Source organism: Arachis hypogaea, chromosome 12, assembly GCF_003086295.3.
Source record: "Arachis hypogaea cultivar Tifrunner chromosome 12, arahy.Tifrunner.gnm2.J5K5, whole genome shotgun sequence".
NCBI classification, from domain to species: domain Eukaryota; kingdom Viridiplantae; phylum Streptophyta; class Magnoliopsida; order Fabales; family Fabaceae; genus Arachis; species Arachis hypogaea.
This window is the reverse complement of record NC_092047.1, coordinates 19,801,055-19,810,486: the sequence shown is the minus strand read 5'-3', so window position 1 is coordinate 19,810,486 and position 9,432 is coordinate 19,801,055. Positions and strand designations below refer to the sequence as shown.

General features: G+C 35.8%; 1 pseudogene; it reads left to right on the top strand.

Moving 5' to 3' along the window:
- The first annotated feature begins 578 nt into the window (after positions 1 to 578).
- On the top strand, positions 579 to 2,871 carry LOC112729175 (cysteine desulfurase 1, chloroplastic-like; annotated as a pseudogene).
- Positions 2,872 to 9,432: the final 6,561 nt, after the last annotated feature.

The window sequence follows — 9,432 nt, the reverse complement described above, 5'->3', positions numbered from 1 at the left end:
TACAAGTAATGATTTTAATTTCCAATCGATCTCGGTGAGATTTTATTAAAGAATCTACTTGAAATTTATCGAGGAGGCGACGAATTTTACATATTACATAAAATTTGTCGAGGAGAACGACAAACTTGCCTGCAACGCTACCAAAAAAATCAAAAATTAAAGTTAGAATATTTTTTTGGAAATAAATATTTTTTTATTTTATAACAGAAAAAAATATCCTTTTGTTAAGACTTAAGAATAAGCGACAATTAGCATTATAAAACGACAGTAGGTCAATCTTTTGGAGCAAGAAGAAAAGCGAATTGCAAATACGTGGCATTAAGCTGAATAGGCAATCCAAAACTTATTCTATAATGGAATCCACAAAATCTGGTTATTCTATAAGTTAAAAAAAATCTTATTAATATCAAGCAGAAACTAATGCTTAGTGCAGTACTCAATTCCATTACAACCTTAATAAGGTTAAATATCAGTGCATACATCGTATATGAACTATAACAGCATCCTAATTTCTCTTGCTGTGTTTTTTCAATTTTTAGACATCTATTTTATGCATCATTGCAGCTGGTAGTACTTGTGGCTCACTTTTGGAGTTTATAGCTAAAATGAACTAGTTTTGATATATTTGTACAGCTTCGGTACTTCCTGTTTGAGATATTGCTAACTGGGCTCATGATGTTGGAGCAAAAGTGCTTGTAGCTGCCTGTCAGAGTGTTCCACACATGACAATTGATGTTCACAGCCTCAATGTTGATTTTCTTGTTGCTTCTTCTCACAAGGTTAGGATTGTTAACTTATTTTTGCTTGTATTTCTTTGGAACAATTATAATAAGTTTGTCAAATACTTCTTCCAGATGTGTGGGCCTACAGGTGTTGGATTCTTATATGGTAAAATAGACCTCTTGTCGTCCAGGCCTCCCTTTTTAGGTAAGTAATTAGACATGGTATTTCCCTTGCGTCTTCTCGTTCAAATAGGAAATGACTATAAAATAAAATTGAAGCCATATTTTTTTTGGAACCATGATTAATGATATTGTCTTTTGAAGCTAATATACTGATGGCAACCTCAGCCTTTTCTTTGTCTAGGTGGTGGTGAAATGATTTCAGATGTATTTCTTGATCACTCAACTTATGCTGAACCTCCATCCAGGTTTGTGAACTTGCTTTTCCCGACTCTTATCTTATGGATAGTCTTATGTGACCTTGGGTGGAGATCACAAGTTTGATGAAGAGCATTTGTGGTTCTATTAATTTGCATGTCTATGTCTAATAATTTCTTTGCTTCTATGTTTTTAAAATTAACTCAGTGGTCAGTGTTACTGACAAATTTTAACTTCTCAATCCTTTAACTTCAAAAGGATCAACCATCTACAATTACTGTTAGTAATAGATAATAAGTGATATATAATATGTAGTTGTTGTTCTCTTTGCAACTTTTTTCTGTTTGGCATACTATTAGTTGACTATGTCTTATTATTCGATGCACTCTGATTGTTCTAGATTTGAGGCCGGAACACCAACAATTGGGGAAGCAATTGGTTTAGGAGCAGCAATTGATTACTTATCTGGGATTGGTATGCAAACCATACATGATTATGAGGTAACTCAGGCTTCAATCTTTTAAAGGACAAGCTATTTTATGATTCAAAGAACAAGAAAGATGCATGCTATGAATCTATCAAAAGCATTAGCAAGCTTGATGTTCCTCTTAACTTTTTTCTCTTTCTTTTGGGGGGACAACCCAAAAAGGAAAACTGATAGAAATGGTTAACAAAATGCGTTCTAAATGAAAATGATCTGTGCTTATGTGAGAGAAACTGCACTGTAAATTAAATTTGATAAATCTTTCCACACTTGTGCTTAGTCACATATGTTGATATTAACAGTTTGTCTTGTGCAAGGTTAACTATTTTGATTCCAATGAAATGTGAAATTTCACAGGTGGAGCTGGGAAGATATCTTTATGAAAGGCTCCTTTCAATCCCAAATATTTGCATCTATGGGCCGGCACCTTCAGAAAAAAATTAAACGAGCTGCACTTTGTTCTTTCAATGATGAAAATATTCACGCAACCGATCTTGCAACATTTCTTGATCAACAGGTATGAGGATAAAATGACCATCCCCAGTCCCCACACGCAAAGTTCTCCAAGAACCATTTTTTCAAGAAAGAAGCTATAGATAGCAATCATGATGATCTTTTGCAATTGTATGCCTACTAAAAAAATGTACTATTTAGCATTTTTGGAATTATGATCAGCATTGCATTGAGCATGTTTGGAAATTATTTCTGTCTTGAATTGTAATTGATGATGTAACATCTTTTCAGCGTGGAGTGGCTATCAGATCGGGTCACCATTGCACCCAACCCCTCCATCGGTACTTGGGAGTCAATGCAAGTGCACGTGCAAGTCTCTATTTCTATAACACTAAGGAGGATGTTAACAATTTTATCCAGGCCCTCAATGACAAGTCAACTTCTTCAGTTCATTCAAGTAATCAGAATGTATTGTTATGTAAATCAATTTTTCTTTTTGTATGTCATCTCACTATTAGGTCAATTGGTAGGGACGTGCTATCTCAATGTTCTTGAATTAAATTCCTTCTAATGATCTTAGTGGTGGAGGCGTCTTTTAAATTTTGGGTTTCATTGTCTAAATTGTGGAACACCACATCATCAACCTCCTAAACTTGTATGTATACTAAAATTGATGCTGAATTTCAGTATCGAAACAAAAGAATGATGCTTAGGCATTGTTTTATACCTAGTCAATATTTAAAATCAATTGTAGCTTATTGGAAGTTGGAACAGGTACACATTTGAGCACAAGAGATGTTTATTAAAATTTAAAATTTCTGATACTTTTATGAACTTTATTCGTTCACAAGGATGTTAATCCATACTGTCAAAAATTAAAAAAAATGGATGTTAATCTATGAGAGATGATGTATTATATTGTCAAGCAGCACATGCAATGGAGAGCCCTGTAAATTCAAAGACATGCACCAAAAAATCTATTCTATATATGTTATTGATTTTGCCCTGTAAATTCAAAAACATGCACCAAAAAATCTATTCTACATATGTTATTGATTTCTGTCGAGTTATTTTGGTTTCTTAAAAATATAATCTCAATAAATTTTTTATGTAAAAGATATTCTTTAACTTGCTAAAGCTTCAGGATACTATAAATATATTTTTTAAAGAAGTGTAAAGAATACTTGTTAACATGCTCAAGTTTAAGTACTGTTTAAGCGCATATCTGTCCAATGTTTCTAGTATTATTCTTTAGAGAAACATTAGGTGAAATTGTGATTTTATAATCACGTCTCCAAAAGTTTTGTTTTTGAAACTACTGTTTAAAAAAAGCTTAAAAATAAATACACAATTTTGTTATAAAAAATACAGAAAATTTTGTAAAAAAAATACATAAATGTTTGAAGAAAAACACAAAAAATATAGAAAATAAAACTTTTTTTTTCTTTTTTTTCTATTTTCTATTTCTCTCTCTCAAAGAACAAGAGAAACAGAAAGGAAAAAAAATCATCCTTTTTTTTAATTCTACTTATTTTCTTCTGCTTTTTATTTTATTTTCTAAACAAGAAAGTTGAACAATGGAAAAAGAACGTGAGGGGAAGAAGACAAATGGATCATAAAGGGAGAATCAGAGGAAGAGTGAAACTGATCTTTAAGTTGCATATTTTTTTGTTCTTTTGGACTCTTGGTTAAATGTTTAATTAAACAATGACTTATTCACTTAGTACCATTCTATTTTTTCCTCTCAAATATTGTCTGATTTTATTAAGCACATAATTATGGAAATATATTTTGATTTTATATAAATGAAAATCATTGGATAAATTATCGTTATTAATTTCTTTTATCATACTGTATTACCTACTTCTGGCCGAGAAGAAGATAAAGGCAGTAAACATCAGAACAATAGGGAGGACCATTCTGAGTAGCTAAGATCATTAGACGAGGCACAACCCTTGCACCTTCAACTATAAAGGTTTTACGTTAACCACATTCGAATCCAATTTAAATCCGAACAGATTAACACATACGAACTAATAATTTATCTTTTTATACTATATTTTAGAATTCTCTTATCCACTATATTTTAGAATTCTCTTAAACCATATGACATGCACCCAAAACAAACCAACAACAATCTCTATTTATCAAACCGTGAATTACCACTAACCTGTTATCGCAGCGATGGCGATGGAAGAGGGATACCCTGCGCGACGCGTCTCAAAATATGATGAGGTATACCAAATTTGCATATAATGTGCTTCCAAACAAAGGAAATTATTTGTTGTGATATGATTTTAGCCAGTGGTTGCACCTGAATCCACTTGGAAAAATAGTCAATGGCCATAACTAAAAATTTTACCTGTCCTGGGGTAATAGGAAATGGACTGAGGATGTCGATTCTCCACTAATAGAATGGCCAACTTACTTCGGAGTGATGCAATAGCTCCGCTGGTACATGTATTATTAGAGCATATTTTTGAAAATTTGTACAGATTTTTACCTTTTGATGACAGTCTTTCTGTAAGCTCGGCCAGAAAAATTCATCCCAGAGAATTTTGGATGATAAGCTCCGAGCTCCAATATGTGTGCCACATATTCCTTCATGGACCTCGGCTAAGGCAAGGTCGGCTTCTGACCTATTTAGACACTTTAATAAAGGATGAGTATATCCTCTCCTATACAAGTTATTATTTAATAATGTAAAGAAGAAGCTTGTCTCCTGGATTTTTTCAAATTATTAATTTTAGCAGAAATATTTCCAGTTTTCAGATACTGAATATAAGGCAATCGCCAATCATCCTCATTAGAAATGTTGCAGGTATTAATGAAATGAATGCTTGGTGTAATCAAAGTGGATTGTAAGAGAGTAGTAGCTCAGTGATTATGTTCCCTGGGAATATGATGAATTTTAAATTTTGAGAAGTGAGATATGATTGTTTTGACAATATCTAAGTATTTTGTTAAGAGATGATCTTTTACCTAAAAAGATTGATTTACTTGTTGTATTACCAGTAAAGAGTTACAATGTACCTTTATTGCAGAAATATTTAATTCGATGGCCAATCTTAAGCCGACAATGAGTGCTTTATATTCGGCTTGATTATAGCTGGCCTTAAATGAGAAGCGTAGAGAATGGTCCAAAACAGTTCCATTGGTGTCTTTAAGAGGAATTTCGGCTATTGACCCTTGGGAGTTAGAAGTGCCGTTGATGTATAGTGTCTATTTCGTGGGCATATCATTGGAGGTGGGAGCAGTAAACTTGGCAAAAAAAAGTCGGCACGGTAATGTGATTTGATTGATCCTCGTGATTGATATCTGATATCAAACTCGAATAATTCGATAGACCACTTTATTAATTGCCCAACTAGTTCTGGTTTGGTGAGCACTTATCGTAGCAGTTGCTCAGTTCGTACATTGATGGTATGGCTCTAGAAATAAGGTCGGAAGCGCCTAGCTGAGAATACTAAGGCGAGGGCGAGCTTTTCTATCTTTGGGTAAGAAAGCTCGCATTTTGCAGCGATTTGATAATGAAGTAAACATGTTGTTGCATCTTGTCCCTTTCTATAACAAGAACAGAACTAATCTCCTAGTCCGTAATGGATAGATAAATATAAATCTCTTCTCCAAGTTCAGGTGTTTGCAAAATGAGAGGTTTTGAAAGAATAGTTTTTAAATTTGAAAAAGCAGTTTCACATTCATCGTGCCATTTAAAGTTATTTTTCTTTTTGAGTGATTGAAAAAAGTGGAAAGATTTAGAAGCTAGACAAGGTAAGAATCTTGATAAAGCAGTAAGTCTCCCTATTAATTGTTGGACCTCCTTAACTATTTGAGGACTTTGCATTTCTAGAACAGCTCGGCATTTTTTAGGGTTTGCCTCTATACCTCGGCTTGTTAGCATAAAGCCGAGGAATTTACATCCTTGAACACCAAAGGCACATTTCTCAGGGTTTAGTCTCATGTTGAACTTTCTGATTTGTGCAAAAATCTCCACAAGGTCGTTTATGTGAGATTTGCAGCTTTGGTTTTTGTGACCATGTCATCAACATAGACTTCGATGTTCCACCCAATTTGCTTAGCAAATATTTTGTCCATGAGTCATTGGTAAGTAGCCCCTACATTCTTAAGGCCAAAAGGCATAACTTTATAGCAAAAATTATTGTATTCAGTTATGAAAGTAGTTTTATCTTTGTCTGATGGATGCATGAGGATCTGGTTATAACCAGAATATGCGTCCATAAAACTTAAAGTGGCAAAGCCTGATGAATTATCAACTAAAGCATCAATGGATGGTAAAGGGTATGCATCATTAGGACATGCTTTGTTTAGATTGGTGAAGTCGACGCACATGCGCCATTTACCATTATGTTTCTTTACCATGACAACATTAGCTAACCATGTTGTGAATCTGAGTTCTCGAATGAAGTTTGCATCAATGAGATTTTTGGTCTCTTCCAATGACGCTTGTTTCTTCTCAATTCCAAGATTGTAATTTTTTCTGTGCTATAGGTCGGATTGACAGGTTTATTGCCAGCTTATGAGATATTACAGAGATATCAATGCCTGGTATATCTGCAGGTGTCCAAGCAAATAGATTGTATTTTAATGGAGAAATCGTACGAGCTTCTCCTTTTCGTCACCATGTATGGTTGAACCTACAAAAGTGAACTTGTTTGGATCATTGGTTAAAGAAACTTTTTGTAATTCCTTGTTTGGGGTAAGTCGGTCTTGAAACTCGGCGCGCGGATCTAACTCGACTAATGAGGGAAGCTCGAGCGAGTTGTGGATGATATTTATTTGTGCACCTATAGCTCGGTTAGATATAGGCATTTTGAGACTGATGTCATAACAATGCTGAACCTTACGGTGGTCACTGTGAATTGTTGCAACAAAGTTGTCCTGCACATGAAACTTAACACAGAGATGAATTGTAGAGACAGTTGCACCAAACTTATTCAAAAAAGGTCGGCCAAGTATTAAGTTATAAGGACTGAAACAATTAACCACAAGGTATTAAACATCTAGAGTTTTGGTTAGAGGACTCTCACCAAGTGTTGTAACCACACTGATCCCGACACAGGTACTCATTCACCTGAAAATCCCACTAGGTCTCCAAAGAATGGCTGCAGTATGTTATCACTCAACTTCATTTTCTAAAATGTGGAGTAAAATAGAACATTGGCACTGTTTTCTGGGTCCAACAAGACTTTTCGTGGAGTTCCATGATCTTAGCATTTTGGTGTTATTAAGTTGTTCTAACTTGTAGGCTCCCTTCCCGAATAAGGACTTGACTCGGTAAGGTCCCTTCTAGTTGGGAGTTAGTTTTCCTTATCTCAGGGTGGGGAGGCTGATATCGTTGCATTGTAAGACCAGATTTTCTTGCTTGAAATCTTTTTTTACGACATCTCGGTTGTACTTCAGGCTTACCCTTTGTTTTAGGGCGAGTTCTCATAAGTAGGCTATGCTCCTAACCTTATCTACGAAATCCCATTCTGCTGTTTCGTCATGTCCTCCGATGGTCCTCCGAGGGCTGGGTTCTCTGATCTCAACAAGAGTAACGGCTTCTAGGCCGTATGTTATTCTGAAGGGGATCACCCCGGTCAACCTCTGGGCTGACATTCAGTATGACCAGAGTACGGAACCGAGCTCATCAGCCCAAAGTCCTTTGGCTTCGACTAGCCTTTTCTTGAGCCTTTTTAGGATGACCTTGTTGGCCTCCTCTACTTGGCCATTGGTTTGCGGGTGCTCCATTGAGTTGAACTTTAGTGAGATGTCGAGTCCTTTCAAGAATTCCCTGAAGCGCTTATCAGCAAACTTGGTCCCATTATCAGAGATCACAATCTTTAGGATCCTGAATCGGGTTATGATTTATCTCCAGAAGAATTTTTGACATTGAGTGGTCGTGATTGTGGCCAGTGCTTCAGCCTTGATCCACTTGGTACTGTAGTAATCAATAGCCATGATAAGGTATTTGAGTTACCCAGGAGCAGTGGGAAAAAGGGCCTACAACGTCGATTTTCCAGATTTTGAAAGGGAATTCTGTCGTTATCGTGTTGACTTAGTGTGGGTCCACTTGGTGGAGGTCCACGTGCATTTGGCATTGTCTGTAACTTTTGACTAGCTGAAGGGCATCTCTGATGATGGTAGGCTAGAAGTATCTAGCTCAAATAACTTTCTGGGCTAGGATTTTTCCTCCGATGTGGTGGCCACAACATCCTTCATGGATTTCACGATGTATGTAGTCTGTCTCGCCGGGTTCTTTGCACTTGAGGAGGGGTTGGGACAATCCTCTTTTATAGAACTGTCCCGCTATTGTGGTGTATTTTGTAATACACTAAAATTTAGCACCTCATGATCGTACCAAAAGCTCAGGCGTTACTTACCTTTAAACCTTTTTATTCTATACTATCTTTATTTAATATTGAGCCTTGAGAATACGAACCGAAACTTTAATTAAGAAAACGAAATAGTTTTTTACTTTTAATCACTCACAAAGATATATATATATTCACATAGTATTGTATACATAGACTTATTTTAAGATTCTCAAATACAAGTCCTATCCCCTCTAAAAACTAAAAACAATAAACGATGAGGGGAAAATAAAATCTAACAACTCAACTTGTAAACATAATCTTCTATGCTCCTATAACTCCACACTAAACCTTCACACTTGTAGTTGAAAAGGGGTGGAAATAGAGGATAAGAACTGGGGAGTTCTTAGTAAGGTCGGGGTTAGAAGTTAAGTTCGTTTCATTATGTTCTTAGTCAATAAAGTATAAGCCAACTTAGCAATTACAGAACATAGAATCCAATCACAAGCACATACAATCATAGAAAACACAATCACAAACAAATATGTGCAAACAAGTATGATGCATGTCTAATCCTATACAGGCCATGAGCTCATGTGTTGGTTAGTTGCCCGATTCCCGACACTGGTCCTGAGATAAGCGTTTCGTACCGCCATCCTTATCTCAGCCAACGTCCCCTCCATGAGCGTTACGCATCGCCGTCCTCATGGGAAACCTTCCTTTCAGTCTCCAGTGAGCGTTACGCAACGCCGTCGTCACCGAGCCGTCCCTAGAGTATCAAGTGAGCGTTACACATCACCGTCCCCACTAGATACTTGGTACTAAGGCCCAAACAACACTCAATTTCTTTTTATTCTTTGCTCTCTACTCTACTATTGCAGAGATACCTTTAATTAATACCTTCTTTTCCATTTTCTCTACTGTGGCAGATGTTCATTAGATTTTTTTAATCTTTGTTCTCTGCTCTCCTATGGTAGAGATTCCTTTAATTAATACATTCATTTCTCTTATATTCTTTGCTCTCATGTGGCAGAGGTTCTTTAGTTTCTTTTATTATTTTAATTCTTTTATTCTCTATTAT